Below are 18916 nucleotides of genomic sequence, written 5' to 3' on the forward strand. Positions count from 1 at the left end.
GCTGCATGGCTAGAGTAAATCTACCAAACCAAGCACGGGGAGACTGTTTAAGCCCATATAATGATTTTTTTAACCGACAAGTCTCTCCGGCTTTAAATTTGTTACCGAATCCCGGTGGAGCCTCCATATAAACCTCTTCTTTTAGTTCACCGTGTAGGAAGGCATTTTTTACATCATACTGGTGGAGGGGCCATCCTTTGTTAGCTGCAACTGAGAAAAGAACTCTTATTGTGTTCATTTTTGCAACTGGGGAAAAGGTTTCCGAATAATCAACCCCATATGTTTGAGTGTACCCCTTAGCGACCAAGAGAGTTTTATATCTTTCAACAGTGCCACCGGGTCTGTGTTTCACAGAGAACACCCAACGACATCCTACTGGTTTCTTTCCTGTCAGAAGCTTGCATTTTTCCCATGTGTCATTCTTTACCAAAGCCTCCATTTCAGTTTCCATTGCATTTTTCCACCTTTTTTATCCTAAAGCTTGTTCCACATTAGTTGGAATTTCGTCCAAGTATAGTGAGGAATTAAAAGCCTTAGCTTCTTTTGTTAGATTTGCTTTGGCTATGTTGGCTATAGGATATCTTGAGTCGCGAGCTTCTCTTTCTGGTGAGTACCTTTTAGGAGGAACTCCTCTATTTACCATTGGTGGTAGCACATAGCGTTCAGTTGTTTCTTCTCGTGTTGGTTGTTCTTCATCACTTTCTTTTTGTGTTGGTAGTTCTTCGTCACTTGTTTCACTTGTTGTTTGTCCACCTGTCTCGGTTGCTTGTTCAGGATCAATTTGATTAGCAGTACAAGGAGAATTAGCAAATGACTCATTTTGATCTATGGTTTGAGAGCAACTTACCTCGGGAATCAGGTTAGGAAGATCTTGAGGAGTGACACTGATAAGAGGATTTGCAGATTTTAAGGTACTTGGTGGCTCATTTTGGGTACTGTGGGATATGCTTGATATTGGTGTCCAGCTTAACCAACTTAGTGTGTCAACATATTCCTTCTCCTCCTGACCACTGTGTTGGGATTTGTAAAAATACCCAGTTTCAAGAAAGTCACAGTCCATCGTGGTGAACATGCGACGTTTTGAGGGACAGTAGCACCGGTATCCTTTTTGATTAATCTTTTGAGTGGCTCCGTACCCGACAAATACACACTTTTCTGCACAGGGTTCAAGTCTGCTATGATTTATTTTTGGTATATGGACAAACATAGAACAACCAAAAACTCGTGGCTGGAGGGCTTCGGAAGGTGGAAGTTTAGTGAATTTTGTTAGGGTTTCAAGAGGGGTTTTAAGTTGGAGGGACTTTGTTGGAAGACGATTTATAAGATACGTGGCCGTGGCTAAAGCTTCGGGCCAAAAAGATGTGGGAACTTTGGATTCGATAAGCAAGGCTCGAGTAATTTCTAAAAGTATTCGATTTTTGCGTTCGACCACCCCGGTCTGCTCATGGGTATGAGAGCATGAGGTTTGGTGTAAAATTCCTTTTGATTGACAAAATTGTTTCATGGATTCATTAACATATTCCCCTCCATTATCGGATCTAAGGGTTTGGATACGTTTTTGAAATTGGGTTTCGATCATGGCATGGAACATAGTGAATTTTTCAAAAACTTCGGATTTGTTTTTTAACAAGTACACCAGGTCATTCGAGTGCAATCATCAGTAAATGTGACAAAATATCTAAAGTTTTGTCCCCCCCGTAACTTTTGCGGTCCCCATACATCAGAATGGATTAATGAAAAAGGAAAATCAACTTTAGTGTTGCTAGTTTTATAGGTATGTCTATGACTTTTGCCAAAACACAAGTTTCACAATCAAAGGTACTTTTAGAAGGAAATAAATTCGGAAATAAAACATGTAAGTAACCAGTGGATGGGTGCCCAAGTCTTCTATGCCAAAGCCATGATTCTCTATCGATACTTCCATGAGCCAACATCACAGTCCCTTGATGAGTTACTTCATCCACATAGTACAATCCTTTGCGTTCAGTGCCACGCCCAATGATCTTCCCCGTCCTGATGTCCTATAATATACAGAAAGTGAGGTGCATTAAAACTGAGCAATTTAATTCCTTTGTCACATGGCTAATTGATAATAGTTTATGTGACAAAGAAGGTATATAAAGACAATTGGATAATTTCAAGGTTGGTGAGATTTCAACCGTTCCACCCCCTTTAACAACAACCATTTCCCCATTTGCAGTTTGAATATGATTTTTTGATGATTTTGACATAGCTTTTATATCAAACAACTCAAATGTCATGGTATTCGTGGCACCACAATCAAGTATTCAAGATTTGTCACGGTTGTTACTATTTCTAGCCATATTCGCTTTACCAAGTATTTTTGTACCATGCTCTGCTTTATGATCAGAACCCAATGTTTGATGGGTAAGTTCAGAATCTAGAAGGGTACTATTTAACAATTCAAGAACTTTATATGGAAAAAACTTAGAATTAAGAATTGTAAAGGGGCTGAAATTATAATTATCAGAATTAAAAGGATTAATAGTTAAGGGGCTGGAGTCATGAAACCCAACCCCTGTACCAGCCGATGCCATCACCGCCTCTCCGAATCCTTCTTCTCCATTTTGGTGATCACCGTCACCCCTACTTGTAGCGATATTACTACCGCCGCTGTTGGTAGCATGATTATTTCCCACGGCAGTGGCGACGGCTTTTCCCCCATCTTTGTCGTTCCGCTTGTGGCCAGGATAACCAACAATCTTGAAGCATTGCTCCTTTGTATGTTTGCTCATTCCACAATGGGTACATTTTAACTTGGATTTATCTATCCGGGATGATGACCCGTTTTGAACGTGGTCTGACCGGCGATAGTTTTTTGATACAAGCCCTAACCCTTCAACCTGTTGTGCCGCCATTAAACCCGCCGCTATGCCTTGTGAATCGCCAGAGTGTGCTCTCAAAATATTTGGTGAGCGGTCTCTTTCCTCACTGCGGCATAAGCACCTTCCGCTATTGGTAAAGGATCCCATCGTAAAATTTCCCGTTTTATCGGGTCGTATTTGCGATCTAGGGCATTCAAGAACTGAAAAAGTTTTTGTTCAGCCCTAATTTTATTGTATGTGGTGATGTCAACTGCACAGGTCATGGGATTCGGGTCTCTTCATTCAATCTCACCCCAAATGCCTTGCATAATGATCCAAAAATCCTCCAACGGTGTGCCCTTCTGTTTATTGTGTTTCTGCTGATGATGTCCTTAAAAGTTACAAAATCACAGTTCTTGGTTAAGTCATTGCCCGGTTTTTGTGGAGATCTTCCTTTCACACTCGAAACTGGGTAGGCTGCTTAATTTTCGGGCGATTTGATGATATCAGTTATCATATTAGATATGCTAAAAATGTGGTTAGGGTTACAGTTATGTTGGAGTCGAAGAATCAGAGTTGTTTTATTACTTCATTGAGTCTGAAGGGAACCCAAAAGAGGACCCTCTCTTTGTTTTGGTTGACCGGAGGCCCCGGTTGTTCTGGTTTTTCTGGTCTTATACATGAAATAGGTATTTCTTATCTCTATAGCATAATTATACTAGAAAATGTTTTAATATGTTTTTTAGTCACATATTATGTTACCTGGATTATTGTACTGTACACACCAAAAAAGATTTATGGGATAGAGAAAATATTTGTCCTTTGTTTGTTTTATTTATTTTCCAAATTTGTTCACAATTGGACTTGATACCAAACTTTACATAAATGACATTGAATTTTTTGACCTCTTTACAGTTTTGTTATCTGCGGTGACAGTTTATATGGTTCAAAACTTTAAATGTACCTGACATTTCGTCGGTTCTTTGTAGGTCCGTTAACGATTAACTATGCAACTTCCACTTTGGAGAAGCCAATGCTTGAGATAAACCCTCCTAGCTGGACAAAGGTATCTGATCTTTACCCTTCTTTTTTTTTTTTGCTTCTTATATATACAATCCTTTTATCGGAAGGCCAAATGGAAACATTAACTTCCCAAAATTGGCTTATCTATATGTAATGTGTTTGATGTTAAAAAGTGTTTGACTACAGTTTAGGTGGCCAACATTATATTTATTGATCAACCTGCTGGGACTGGATTCGCCTATGCAAAAACTTCAGAAGCTTACATAACAAACGATACATTATCATCACTTCAGGCTTACATTTTTCTGAAGAAGGTAACAGATGGAGGCCTATAAATCACCTAGTTTATATTTGAGCCAATTAATCATTTTGAGATATAAACCGAGAAAAATGAAATGCTTGCTTGGTGTGCTTTGTCTATCCTATAGTGGCTTGTGGATCATCCTAAATTTCTCAATAATCCATTGTATGTTGGTGGCGATTCCTACATGGGCATAGCAATTCCCATGATCGTTCAGGAAATATATAACGGTACGTAATCACACTTTAGAAATACATAACTTTGATTTGTGAAAGCACAGATTAGGATTCAGCTTATTCTTTTCATGTCTTTTGTAGGTAATGAAGTTGGAGAAGGGTCACATCTCAACATCAAAGTAAAATATCAATCTATGACTTTAAGTAAATTAACACTTAATTACCTAATCTTTTCTTGAATCAATTATTTTGGATTTCTTTAATCCAACTCAGGGTTACTTGCTTGGTAATCCTTTAACAGACACAAGTGGCGACTATAATTCAAGAATCCCGTTTGCTCATCGTATGGCACTCTTGTCAGATGCAATCTACAAGGTAATCAAGTATGTTTCTAAGTTACATGTGTCTGCAGTCTACTAAAGGAAAAAATAAGTTGCATTTTTTTCAGACAGTTAAAGAAAGTTTCAATGAAGAGTACTTAAACATAGATCCCAACAATAGTCTATGTATACATGATATGCAGATGGTATACAAGGTACACATGCTAGAAGTCAACTTGGGTTATCAGTTGATAATTTACTTGCTGGAATTTTTTTTATTTTAATGCTTTCTAATTTGTATCTTAATTGCTCCTAGTGCCTCGGAAGAATTCGCGCGGCTAATATTTTAGAGCCTTATTGTGACACTTCAAACATCTTAAGAGCTTTTGACAAGCAATGGTATCGAGTATTATTCTCTCCCTCTTTATATAGGGTCAAGACCTATTTTAAAATGGGAGAAGATTATGAAATTTTATCTATACTCATTAATTGTAGGAGGCCAACTATGTATACGTCTACGGTTGGGCTAATAGCAAAGACGTGCGAGAAGCTCTTCATATCCGTGAGGTTTGGTTGTTCACGAGTTTCCTTAATCTTCATCAGAATTGAATCACTAATCAGTTTAATATCTCTAAAGATACTTAAGAAACACAAACCTTGAAGAAAATCTGATCTACTCTAAATTATTCTTAAGTTAAGCAAATACACAGGGAGAGAAGGTGAATTGTGAAAATGTCATTATCTATCGCTTAGGCTAAGCGTAGTGGGCGATAAAATGGGGCGATATTGGGCAAGAACAACCCCCCCCCCCCGGGGGGATAAGAGGGGCGATTAGGGGGGGGGGGGGGGGATTGGCGACATGAACTTGTTGCAAGGTTGTGTTCGTTGATAAATGATAATATTGTTATGTTAGTATGCGCGCGCGCGCGTGTGTGTTTGATGGGGCTACAAAATCATTATACTCCTAAAAATATTGTCCCTTTACTGGTGTGGCGTCACATGTTAAAAATCGCTCCCAATTTGTAGCCCCTTACACCTAATGAAATGTGACTCAACCTGTCACACGTGCATGAAGTGCATGAAGCTCAAGTCTTTTATTATTATATGTGCATGAGACTACCTCAATAACCCCACGTATCACCCACGTGGTTCTGTTCCTTTTTTTTTATGTTATGTTTATTAGCAAAATAATAGGTCAACTTGTTTACCCAGTTGCCTATAGTATTTGTTAGGTTGTTGAGTCTTTTCAGGATTTCTTTTGTTATTTAAGTTGGGTGTATGTGTATGGAGTCTATGTACTATCACTTTCACAAATTAAAAATACTACTTGAGCTCTCAGTTTCCTGTTCAATTACTATTGCTTGTGAGAAGTAAATACCAACACAGCCCTGCTGCAGAGTCTTATTATTACAAGATTTCTATTACCTGTTGTCTATAAAAAGGGGATGCGCTATGTTTGGTGACTATTGTAAGTGAGGAGTGAGTCACATAGCTACCACGTAAGCATAAAGCCACTCACACTCACTCAGTCATTCTCACTATTCATAGTGATCATTATGAGTTGCGAGTGATTTTTATAAATATTTTAGCAGAATTTAGTAGTTATGTGTAAACAGTTATTAACTTTAATAAACAAAAAGACGGTTTGAAATTTTCTTCAAAAACTACCGTTTATGAGACCATAAAAAACGTTATTACGAAAACAAGTAGTTTTCGTTAAAGTTTATATTGAAATGTTCAGGAAAAAAAAAAGAACTGTGTATTTTTTTAAGGCTAACAAGCAGAAGTTATCCGAGAAAAAATCAAAATAAATGTTAAATATTATAATAAAAAACAACAAATTGTTGGGTGGCATCATTTCATTGGTTGGTGGCTTAGGTTTCATTTCCTCACGAGCTTGAGTATGGTCACGCACTCTCAGGGCTCACGCTCACTAACGTTGGCAGACAGACTGCTGTTCTTGTGAGTACGAGATGGCATCGCTCGGTTCTATTCTCAGACCCATGATGTATAACAATATATATGGCCTAACAACCAATGAACTTATTAACCATGCGTGACTACCTAACCAATCTAATCGATCTCTTGTTTACTTTTGAATAGACCGGTTGTTGTATCTGGTCTTCTTTGCTTCATATTTTTTTTAGAAGAGAACAATCTGAGTTCAATAGTTTGATTTGATCTTTTTTGGGAAAAAAAAATGAGTAGCAAATCATTCGGCTACTATATATATTATATAAGAAATATGAATATAGAGACTCCAATCAAAATCTCTAATATTGGCTACATCTATATATTCTTAACAAACATAAATTACAAAATTTTAGAATATTTTTTTATTGATTATTTTCTATATTACCATGATTAATAAATATGCGTGTATATTATTCTTTTGTCTTACTTTTAATTACATCTTTAAACAAATAAATATTTCTAAATTATGTACGTTATTACAAATAATGTCACGGCCACCAGGAATTCAGCGATATTGAATGGGTGCGATGCAATGATAGCTTGATTTTTGATTTCGAGAAGGAAGCTATATCTTACACACACAATGTCTTAAGTAGTGTTGGCTATCATCAACGTCTTACTGATAAGCCTTGCCGAGCTCTTATATACAGGTAAAATACTCTTTATTATGCTTTTCTCTAATATAGTATTTGCAGAACTTGAATGCAAGATATTTAATAATTACTTTTTTTTTTGTATTTTATATAAATTTGTGTATATGAACAGTGGAGATCATGACATGATTATTCCATATTTGAGTACATTGAACTGGATTGAATCGTTAAACTTGGTGGTTGTGGATGATTGGAGACCTTGGTTTGTTGAGGAACAAGTAGCCGGGTTAGTATATTGTCATTTGAAGCAACCATGACTTGCTACCTTCAACATATATGCTTAAGATACAAATATTTTTCTTGTAGATACACAATGAAATACTCAAATGACCACTATGACTTGACATTCGCTACTGTAAAGGTGAAATAGTGACTTAAAAGTTAAATCTCATTTTTACTAAATACTCATAAAAAGGTAAAAAACCACCTACAACCGCGCCTTGCTTTGAGCCCACCCCAGGGGAGACACATTATCACAGCGCCATGTCCTATGGGAGCTTTTATTAAGGGTGCGAATTTCTGACATTTAAGCACAACACAAACCCAACATGAAAACTGAGGGTTTGCTAGTCTAAAGAGGTTCTGTCTGACCCGCTTAACTCATTTGTTTATGTAATAATTTAAACTATTTGGGTGTTTTATGTCAAAATATAAAATTTTAAGAACAAATGGGTATCCTGTAAACATAATTGCTTAAAAAACATATAAAATAATATGTAAATTTAGAACTTAAAGTTTTAATATGTAAAAAGAAAAATTCTTTATCAAGTTAAACAGGTCATGACGTCATGTTCATGTCAATTGGCTACTTGTGTCGTGTTCCGGTTCATGCAATATTTTTGTGTGTGTCGGATTCAAGAGCCATCATCCCTCGAACACGACCCATCTAGCTTTCATGAAGTGAGGGAAATGCTTTTCTTTTTAATATAGCGATCCGATGATAGTTAACTCTTTTGTATTGTGAAAAGGGAGGAGGTCACACAGCTCCGGAGTACAAACCTAAGGAATGTTTAAACATGCTGGTGGCTTGCTAATGACTATTTATAAGCAGCGGGTGTCGAGTTTTATGTCTGTATTGATTTGGGTTATGTTTGACTAGCCATTTTATCTGGTGGCTGGCCGGTTTCCAATAAGAGTTATATCCTCATGTTCCTCTATTTTGTACTTACGCGATATTCTCTATTATATCATGAATCTAGACAAGCGATGTAAACGTAAACCTGGACATATTAATTGTTCAACAATTTTTCTATCTGCTTATCTTTATTGAATTCCAACATGACTGAAATAACAAGAGAAATAAAACTGCAACATGAACAATGAAAATGGGACGCAAAAACTAAAGTGTGAAAATGGGATCACATTGCGTTAAAGCTATGGGCACGGGTGGGCCATCAAGTCATGGACTTGCTATTTATTTCAGACCATTATAGAGCCCAACTATGTTCGGCTTAGCATGTGTGTTTGAAATAGATTAGCGAATCCGAACCGGTTAATTTCAGTAGGTTAGTAATTGGTTATATCTGTTATTGTTGCCGACTATTTTGTTTGACTCTTGTGAAATTTCTCATCTCACATCTCCTCACACGCCCGAACACAACGGCTTTGCCGAACGCCGACATCGCCACATAGTTGAAACGGGTTTAACACTTCTATCTCATGCCAAAATACCATTAAAATTTTGGCCATTCGCCTTCACAACCGCCACTTATCTCATTAATCGATTACCTACACCAACTCTCAACAATGATCTCCGTTTTCTCGTTTATTTCACAAAACTCCTAATTATATAAAACTTCATGGCTTTGGCTGTCTCCTAATTATTAACTTTCATTAAGGATATTATAGCAGTCTAAACAGAGCAGCTGCATTGAAAAAACAAACCTTGAATTATTATTATTTTTATTTTTATATTTTTCAAAATTACGGGTATATGCTTGGTAACCCTCTAACAGACAGAAGCGGTGACTATAATTCTAGAATCAAATATGCTTACAATATGGCCCTCTTATCAGACGAAATTTATGAGGTAATCAACTGCTTGCTTGCACCAACTAACATTGCTATATGTCAAACTGTCAAAAGAATGAATTAAGTTACATGTTTTTTTGCAGTCAACTAAACAAAATTGCCATGGAGACTGCTTCAACATAGATCCCAGCAACACTCAGTGCATGCATGACCTTTAAGTGGTAGATAAGGTATGTTCAAGAGCTAAATTCCAGTTTGTAAACCCAAGTTATGCCCCTTTTATGTTGGGCTCTTTCTGTCTGGTTTTCCTCTATCAGATCGGTCCAAGTAGAAGCCGACTAACTCTTAGATCATCTCTGACATAATTTTTAATATTAAAGCATTATCTTGTTTGCTCTCCGTAGTGCCTCCGAACTAAACCTTGCATTTGTGTGATTTGTCTTCTATCTGTACTCATTGCAGGAAGACAACTATATATATACCTATGTGTGGGCTAACAGAAGAGATGTACGAGAAGCTCTTCACATTCATGAGGTTTGTAGTTCACTATTCTTCTTGATTGTATGAAAATTTATAATGATCTTCTAATTAACCTTCAGGAATTTGGCGATATTGAGTGGGTGCAATGTATACAACATTGAAATTTAGATTTGAAAAAAAAGCCATATCTTACACACACAATGTCCCTAATAGCATTGGCAATCATAGGCACCTCGCAAATAAAAGTTGCCGCGCTCTTATATACAGGTAATCCTTATTTTCATCCGCCTCATGAAACTAGAGTCCACTTTATGGCCCGTCTAGCTTTTAGAGCTCTTTAAAGCACAATCTAATCAATTACCTTTTTTTGTTTTTTTTTTAATTCTTTGTAACTGAGCAGTGGTGATCATTACATGGCCGTTCCATATTTTAGTACTTTGAACTGGATTAAATCACTAAACATGTCGGTTATAGATGAATGGAGACCATGGTCTGTCAACGAACAAGTAGCGGGGTTAGTTGTGTTGTCATGGCAAGATAGATAGTTAAACTTGTAATGTTTTGAAAGTGGGATGCTAATGTAGATATGTTATCTTGTAGATACACCAAGAAATACTCAAAAGGGGACTACAACCTTACATTTGCTACTGTAAAGGTAAAATTCAACCTTTAAACTTCCTTTTGATTGGTTGCACTAATTAAATGAAAATATACCTTAAATCATAAGATCTTGTTATGATGGTTTATCTTTTTGTTTTTATAAAGGGAGGAGTTCACACAGCTCCAGAGTATAAACGAAAAGAAAGCCTAAGCATGCTTAAGATGTGGATTGCCAATGATACTATTAATCATGTCTACAGTGAGATGATACTGAAGAAGTCAGATAACTTGCTTGTTAGTAGTATTTAGTTGTGATTTGGTACCATAAGATTATTTGATATTTTCAGCAATGATTCAACAAAAGTATACATTCGGTTCTTAAGTTTTTATTGGATATAATCCAATGGCTTGATTGTTTATTTGTGTGAATGCCTGTATTGACGTGCTTTTTAGTAAGTATTTTTACACAAATGCTAGTTTTAAATTTATAAAAATGATTAATATGTTAACGTACTCAACTACACACAATAGACAAGTGTATATATCATTTGAATAGTATCGTATTGATAAAAACCAAGTATCGAACCAATAGACGGTATTATAATTGTTAAGTAAAATTGACAAAGCAAAAGTAGTGTATTAAAATAACGACGCATAAAAAATAATTTAAGTAAACAATCGATAATCAATCAATCCAAAATAGATATCACTTTGGCCCTAAACACCCTTTGATGATTTTGATAAAAAAAAGTAATTAAAGCAAGTAAATGGCGCGAATTTATGTAATTAAAAAATATAATAATTATTTGAAATCTTACATGAACCTATATATTAAAGGAAAACATATGTTGACTATTTTGACGCTGAAACTGCGTGTTCCTATCTAATTGTTAGGCTGAGGGGTGTGGGGGGCGCGAGAGGGGGCGCGAGTGGGGGCTCCAGCCAATAATATTGTGACGTGTGGCAGAGAGAGAAACTTGATAAGATGGGTGTTGGTTGTGGTGCTCGCGCCCCGGGCCCTGGTGTGGAGGGGCGCGAGAGGGGGCGCGAGCGGTTTTTTTTTTTTTAATAAACAAAGAGCCCAACGGCTCTATTTACGCATTCCCAGGCCACTTCACGCGTTCTCCCAGCCGCTACCCCTCTTGCGCCCGCCTGGAAATCCGCGCTCGCGCCCCTCTCGCGCCTCGGTGGTGTGGTGCTCGCGCCCCGGGGCGCGAGCGGATGGCCTCACGCGCCCTTTCTCGCGCTCCACACCCCTCAGCCTTATTGTCAAACCACCCGCTTTGCTTTTCTGCCACATATAAGGCTGAGGGGTGTGGGGCTTCAGCGGGGGCGCGAGAGCCCCTCCGCTCGCGCCCCCAAGCGCGAGCACCACACCACCGGGGCGCGAGAGGGGCGCGAGAGGGGCGCGAGCACGGAATTCAAAGCAGGCGCAAGGTGGGTCGCGGGAGAAAGGTGGCGTAAAGGAGCATTGGGAGACGTGACATAGCCGTTGGGAGTACACAAATGAGCCGTTGGGCTCTTTAATTTAATAAAAAAAAAATTATTCTTCCTATATATAAACCCAATATCACCTAAAACAATTACCACACCCAAAATCACATAAAACAATTACCACAACTTCAAAAAAAAACCCAAAATCAACCCATCTTCCAAACTTTTTTTTAATGTGTGTTTTTTTTAATAATTTATGAGTTTTTTTAATAATACGTTTTTTGAATATATTTATAAAAAAATAAAAAAAAATCCGCTGGAGCCCCTCCACACCAGGGCCAGGGGCTCCAGCGGGGGCTCCATCACCCATCTTATCCAGTTTCTCTCTCTGCCACACGTCACAATATTATTGGCTGGAGCCCCCACTCGCGCCCCCGTTAGAGCCCCCACACCCCTCTGCCTAACGCCACCATGGTTTTAACTTTACTCATTGAATTTCCGGTTTACTCTCACGTTTCCATTTGGCTGCAACAACACACGGGTTCTAACAATATTTTGTGATTTTATTGTATTAGATTTTGGGATTTGGTTTATAGGGTTTAGGTTGTGTCGTTATTTCTGTTTTGCTATGTTATATGAGAGTTTGAAGTGCATAAGAGCATTCTCAGCCCATTTCCTATATTTTTGTAAGGGAGATTTGTAAATTAAATGGTATGGTTATTAGTGGTTGTGAGTAGAGGAGAGAGAAAATATTACAGAAGAAAGTTAAATTTGGGGATTCACTGTTCATACTATATAATTTTTTAATATTTTCTAAAAGTGGTTGTGAGTGAAGGAAAGAGAAAAGATAATGATAAAAATATAAAAAGTATTATTTAATTAAACAGAAATAATTTTTAGTGTAATTATATGATATATTTGGATATAGGGTAGGGAATGGGTTAGGAATGCTCTAAAAAATATAATAATCATACTATAAACTTAACTTTTAATAAAATGATTAATTTGAATCTATATATTTTCAAATCATCAATATAGACTATAGAAAAGAAATATATTTTTCATATTAATATAAATTACTCGCCGCCTAATCCTAATCAATATAATTATGAATATAATTGTAGTTATTCACCAAACAAAAACCTTCATTCTTTTAGATCAAAATGAGTTCTTAAGTTTTTATTTCAGGCAAATTTAAAATTGTTCGAATGGTGTAATCGTCAATTATTGACATTGGTAACCGACCCAAAGCAATTTGATTATAATTCAATTCGTGACGATCATAAGTAGAAAGTTCATATTCTTCAGTCATTGATAAACAATTTGTTGGACAATACTCAACGCAATTACCACAAAAAATACATATTCCGAAATCAATACAGTAATTAAGTAATCTTTTCTTTCTAATATCAGTTTCCAATTTCCAATCAACAACGGGCAGATCTATAGGACATACACGAACACATACTTCACAAGCAATGCATTTATCAAATTCAAAGTGGATTCGGCCGTGGAAACGCTCGGATGTGATCAATTTTTCGTAGGGGTATTGAATAGTTACTGGTAAACTGTTTTATCTGGCACTAATTTATTATAAGTTAACAAAAAAGCACATAAAGTATCAAAATGTCAACACCACACAAATGACTATAAAACATACTCCTTTTTGTTGACCTTTTTCAGCATTCAAGTCATGAGGCTCACTCCACCGCCAGTCGCCATCGCACTCACCGCCACACCAGAAGACATGATCAACTACGTACAAACCAGCCAACATCCAAACAACCTCCGTAAAAAGCAAACCGGAGTCAGACCATGGCTCCTCTTAGACTCCACCGGCCAAGCTCAAATCATCGAGGCCGGCAAACACGCTACCATGCGCCGCACCGGGTTACCCGCACGTGACCTCCGGATCCTCGACCCGATTCTATCGTACCCGTCAACTGTTTTGGGTAGAGAACGAGCCATTGTTATTAATCTTGAACATATTAAGGCCATTATTACGGCACAAGAGGTGCTGCTGCTTAATTCCAAAGACCCGTCTGTTGCTCCGTTTGTTGATGAGCTTCAACGAAGGATATTGCGTCATCATCATGCTACTTCGCAGGTTATTAGTTTTCTTCATTCAATTAGGCTTTTTTTTTGGGAGGAATTAGGGATTGTTATTGCATGATGTTTGGTGGGTTTTAATAGTTTGTTGAATAATGCACTAATTTGAATGCAAGCTGATTAATTTGTTGTTCTATTGTTCTGCATGTACAATTTGTGGTTTAATTTTTTAAAATTGTATGCATTTATATAAAAAGTTTCAGAATTTTATATATAATTTTCCAAATTTATTAATTGGGTTGGATTAATAAGTATAGTTTTTCAAATTCTTCAACGAATTTGATAGATTTTGGCGAAGTTTGACCACAATTTGACCGATTTTAAACGATTTGGACTGGTTTTGAGTGATGAACGCTTTTTAGGTCCAATTGCTGAAATCACATCGTTAGCGATTAATTGGCGCCTAATGCCAACTTTTACGACACTAATTATACTGTAATTTGTTTCGTATTGATGCTCTGCATTTACAATTTGTGACTCATTTTTTCAAAATTTTATATATAATTTTCCAGATTTATTAATTGGATTGAATTAATAAGTAAAAGTTTCAAATTCTTCGACGAATTTGATAGATTTTGACAAAATTTGACTGTAATTTGACCGAATTTGAACAACTTGTGTCGATTTGGACCGGCTTTGACTGACTTTGACTGATGACCTCATAGTTTTAGCGTATTGGCTTAGACTCTTCTACATTTTAGGCAGATTTTGCTTGTATTTGTTCTTTTGTTGGTATGTCTATTTGGATTCTATGATTTCATATGTGCTGGTATTTGATTGTGCCACTTTATCACTATAAGTTTTGTTATTGGTACATGTGTGTTTATATGTTGCATGTTTGGAGCCGAGGGTCTCTTTGGAAGCACCCTCTCTATCCTCATGGATAGAGGTAAGGTCTGCCTACATCACACCCTCCCCAGACCCTACCAATAGCTTTTGCTATTTGTGGGATTTACTGGGTACGTTTGCTGTTGTTGTATTTAATCAGTTATGTGGATTGCTTACTTGCTGACATTGATGTTCTTGTAATTGTTTAGAAGGAAAGGATCGATGGTGATACTGACGGGACCCATTTGTATGATTTGGGTGAGCCACAGTCAAGAGAAGTTAGCCCGCCACGAGTAGACACCAATAATATCCCGGACGGTGGTCAGGCCATTAAAGCTGATGGGAAACATTCGTTTGATAAACGAGATGGCCCGAAGATTCTTCCATTTGAGTTCATTGCACTCGAGGCGTGTCTAGAAGCAGCTTGCAGTTCTTTGGATAATGAGGTGAGAGTTGTTGTTGTTAATCATTTTTAAATGTGTTTATATTATGTTTTTTAGAAAAATTGTTTTTTGTTATTTTTATTTTAAACTAGGCAAGGACATTGGAGCAAGAAGCTCATCCAGCACTGGACAAGTTGACTTCAAAGATTAGTACTTTAAATTTGGAACGTGTTCGCCAAATTAAAAGTCGGTTGGTTGCTATTACTGGGCGTGTTCAAAAGGTTTGCGTTTAGAAGTATAAACTCCATAATTCAGATAATTATTTGTTATTTGGATGTCTTGCTTAGAGGTGTGCATGGGTCGATTTGGTTTGCTCAAACCAACCATAAACCAAAATTCGGTTTTTGAAAACCGTTTGGTTTCGGTTCTTTTGGTTTTGCCATTTGGACTTGAAATTTTGTGACGAAAAGAGAGACCCAAAATAATGAGTTTGGGCCTGATTTCTTTTGTTAATTAATGATTAATAGATTATTACACAATTGGGCCTAAAATTTTGAGCTACATAATTTATAATACATAAATTCACTAACAAAAGTCGGTTTTTTCGGTTTTCCCATTTTGGCGTGTCATTTTTTAGCGGAAAAAAAAGAACTCAAAATAATGAATTTGGGCCTGAAACTTTGGGCTTAGATTGTTTGGCCTACATTATTTATGAATTATGATCCATATACTCAATAGCATTAATGGTTTTTTTATCTGGTTTTGCCATTTGGATTTTGGGACCCAAAAAGAAATCCAAAATAATGAATTCGGAACGTAATTTTTTAATTAATGATGACTTGATTATTACACATTTGGAAAAATTTTGGGCTACATTCTTTATGATTATAATTCAATAACAAAAGTGGGTTTACAGGTTTGGATTGGTATGTTAATTTTTTGGGTTTTCGCCTTTCCGGTACAAGCAAAACTAAAACCGAACCGAAAATTCAGTTTTTGGAAAAACATAAAACCAAGCCGTTGATTTTAGATTAGGTTCAGTTATGTCAATTATTTCGGTTATAGATTGGTATACTAGTTTCATGCACAGTTTGGTTACATATTAGTTTTAAAAATTCAGGTTGATATTCAAGTTTCAACAAATGTATGATGATAGATTCATGTTTATTCAGGTTCGGGACGAATTCGAGCAATTGCTAGATGATGACGGAGACATGGCAGAAATGTATCTATCCGACAAGCTGGAGCAACAACTTGATAACTCATCATCTTCTTCATTTGTGAACGAAGAGGACACCATGAACGAAGAGATTCTCCAAACAGAAACTGATGGCACACATGAACATGTCATTCAACGAACAGAAAGCCGTGGGACCCATACTAGTACAACACGGAGCGGTAACAGCAAGCACCTCGACATTGAGGAACTTGAAATGCTCTTGGAGGCTTACTCTGTTCATGAAGAAACGTGGATCTACTCACTGGTAGCAGATCTACTTTCCTCGGGTGTGATTATACTAATTCACCGATGGTTCTTCTGGTTCCGTGTTCTTCCACCTACAAAATGAACAGCGCCGTTACTTACCCCTCAGAAAGGGACAGAGGGGTCCTCTTTGGGGTAACCCTCCGGCGTGAGAATCAGTATCTTGTGGAGAAGATGATAATGAGTGTGAAAGAATCTCAAGAGTATTGCTGAATAGCTGAATACCCTCTGATTGTGAGACTGTCTGTTTGTATGTAACTGACTGTGAGTGAATATAATTCAATATGATTGAATGTGATATCACTGCTTGTAACTGTCAATGATTAAGTATCAATGTGTCATCAAAGTGGAGTTGATGCTGTATTTATAGTGCTAGGGTTACCACCGGTTGGGCTCAACCTCGTTGGCTTCCTCCAATCGCACTGCGCCACATGTCCTCTGGGACACCTGGCGCTTTCTCGTTGGTTGTAATCACGTGGCAACACATGTGTCATGCTGAGTTGTCGACCTTTCATTTGGCAGCTGTCAACATCAGCATATTCTTACTCCTTAAAAAGATGCCTTCTGGAAGGTTGTCTGACGTGCACAATCAAGGTTGCCCTAATCCTGATTTGGATAAGGACGAGGTTGATTATGCGCACGTGTGATATGCGCCCATCCTGAGGATGCGCGAGGTCTTCTCTTTATTCTCACGCGCAGATATTTCATGCGCAGATGTGATATGCACGAGCATGTGATATGCGCAGCGCGCTGATGCGCTGCGCGCATATGTGATGCGCGAGCATGTGATATGCGCCGCGCGCTGATGCGCCGCGCGCATATGTGATGCGCCAGCATATGTGTGCCTGGGCATGTGATGCCTGAGCATGTTTTGTATGCGCCATGCGCATAGGTTTTGGCTTTGTGCCTTCATAATGTCTTTATCTTGTGGGTTGACCCGCCTTGCTCGGTGTTGAGGCGGGTACATACCTCTTCAGTTCAGATTGATGGTACGCTGAATAAACTATCAACGGTATGTTACAAAATATTATTTATTATTTCAAAATTTAAAAGAAAGTGTGACTTAGTTCCGTGTTTGTATGCAGTTGAGGGAGTATGTGGATGACACAGAAGATTACGTTAATATAATGTTGGATGACAAGCAGAATCATCTTCTGCAAATGGGTGTTATGTTAACAACCGCAACTTTGGTGGTGAGTGCGTTTGTGGTGGTCGCTGGAGTGTTTGGAATGAATATTCATTCGAGTTGTTTCAAGATGATACGAAAGAACAGAAGAAAGTTGGTAACGGTAAATTTTTATGGACTGTTGGTGGTGGTACTGCTGGCACGATTGTGTTATATTTTGTTGCCATCGTTTGGTGCAAGAGTAAGCGCCTTTTAGAGTGAATGAGACAGGTCTTTAATATAGTTGAGGAATGATAATAATAATAATAATAATAATAATAATAATAATAATAATAATAATAATAAATGAGTATGGTGTATAGGCAGTTATTAGAGGAGCTTGTTTGTGATATGCTGTTTTTCTTAGTCTATAATTTAATGAAGCGTCTTTTTGTATGTTAATGTATAATGGTATAAAGGGTATATAAAAATTAAAAACAGGGTATTAAAATGCTAACTAAATCAATGAGATTGCAAAGTCAAATGAGGGTTCCACTCGCAGATCATTTGATATTCGAGTACAGTACACACAATGCAGAACAGACTGAACAGTTATGAGATGTCTAGTCAGTCAGTTGATATAAATAGTAATGGTGTCAATGAGTTTCCAGATATAATTATTGGAGAAAAATCATGCAAGTATCCTTTCATGTTATACATGCATCTTTATGATGTACTTAAAAGTCTTACACATATAACAATGATCACAACATAATCGAGTCACGAATTCATTATAAGTCATGTGTCATCTATTTATGTTAGTTTTAACTCGAGTATGGTTCTTGACTTCTTGTAAGATCATATCTTCTTCGCATAGGTGTCTATTTATGGCAAGAAGTTAATCCATGGAGAGAGAGGCCTTTGTTATGCATATATAATTGTTATCGGTTGTTTTTTTTTATCTTAGATGGTGAACCGTATACATTTAAGTTCTTTGGTAAAATGTTGTTACATAACATTATCAACTTATTATAAGGGTTTAAGACGACTAGTCATAGAACGAAAAAAAACAGTCAGGTACATGATTGGTACAGCAATCGATTCATACCACTCTCGATGGTTATCAAGTAATCATAATATGAGAATATGACCAATGTCATCTGTAGAATGTGGAGGTGGTTCGAGACTTTGAGCCACAGACAAGCACACCCTTTGGATACATATTTATACCCCTCGAGGAATTGCATTTCC

At 37.2% G+C, this 18916-nt stretch overlaps 2 pseudogenes across 2 annotated transcripts; both read left to right on the forward strand.

Moving 5' to 3' along the window:
* Positions 1–2892: 2892 nt before the first annotated feature.
* LOC143559483 (serine carboxypeptidase-like 1) lies at positions 2893–8440 on the forward strand (annotated as a pseudogene). Its single transcript, XR_013139951.1, has 15 exons — positions 2893–2979; positions 3035–3297; positions 3377–3514; positions 3815–3891; positions 4040–4162; positions 4277–4379; positions 4467–4504; positions 4599–4700; positions 4774–4860; positions 4962–5051; positions 5141–5212; positions 7121–7269; positions 7385–7498; positions 7579–7633; positions 8241–8440. The product of XR_013139951.1 is annotated as a serine carboxypeptidase-like 1 (transcript).
* A 5010-nt stretch (positions 8441–13450) lies between these two features.
* On the forward strand, positions 13451–17965 carry LOC143559469 (magnesium transporter MRS2-3-like; annotated as a pseudogene). Its single transcript, XR_013139948.1, has 7 exons — positions 13451–13864; positions 14904–15140; positions 15230–15358; positions 16250–16531; position 16937; positions 17538–17572; positions 17646–17965. The product of XR_013139948.1 is annotated as a magnesium transporter MRS2-3-like (transcript).
* The last annotated feature ends 951 nt before the right edge of the window (positions 17966–18916 follow it).

The sequence above is a fragment of the Bidens hawaiensis genome, unplaced genomic scaffold (assembly GCF_021521415.1).
Source record: "Bidens hawaiensis isolate Kalapana, Puna unplaced genomic scaffold, B.hawaiensis_p1.1 tig00019922_1, whole genome shotgun sequence".
NCBI classification, from domain to species: domain Eukaryota; kingdom Viridiplantae; phylum Streptophyta; class Magnoliopsida; order Asterales; family Asteraceae; genus Bidens; species Bidens hawaiensis.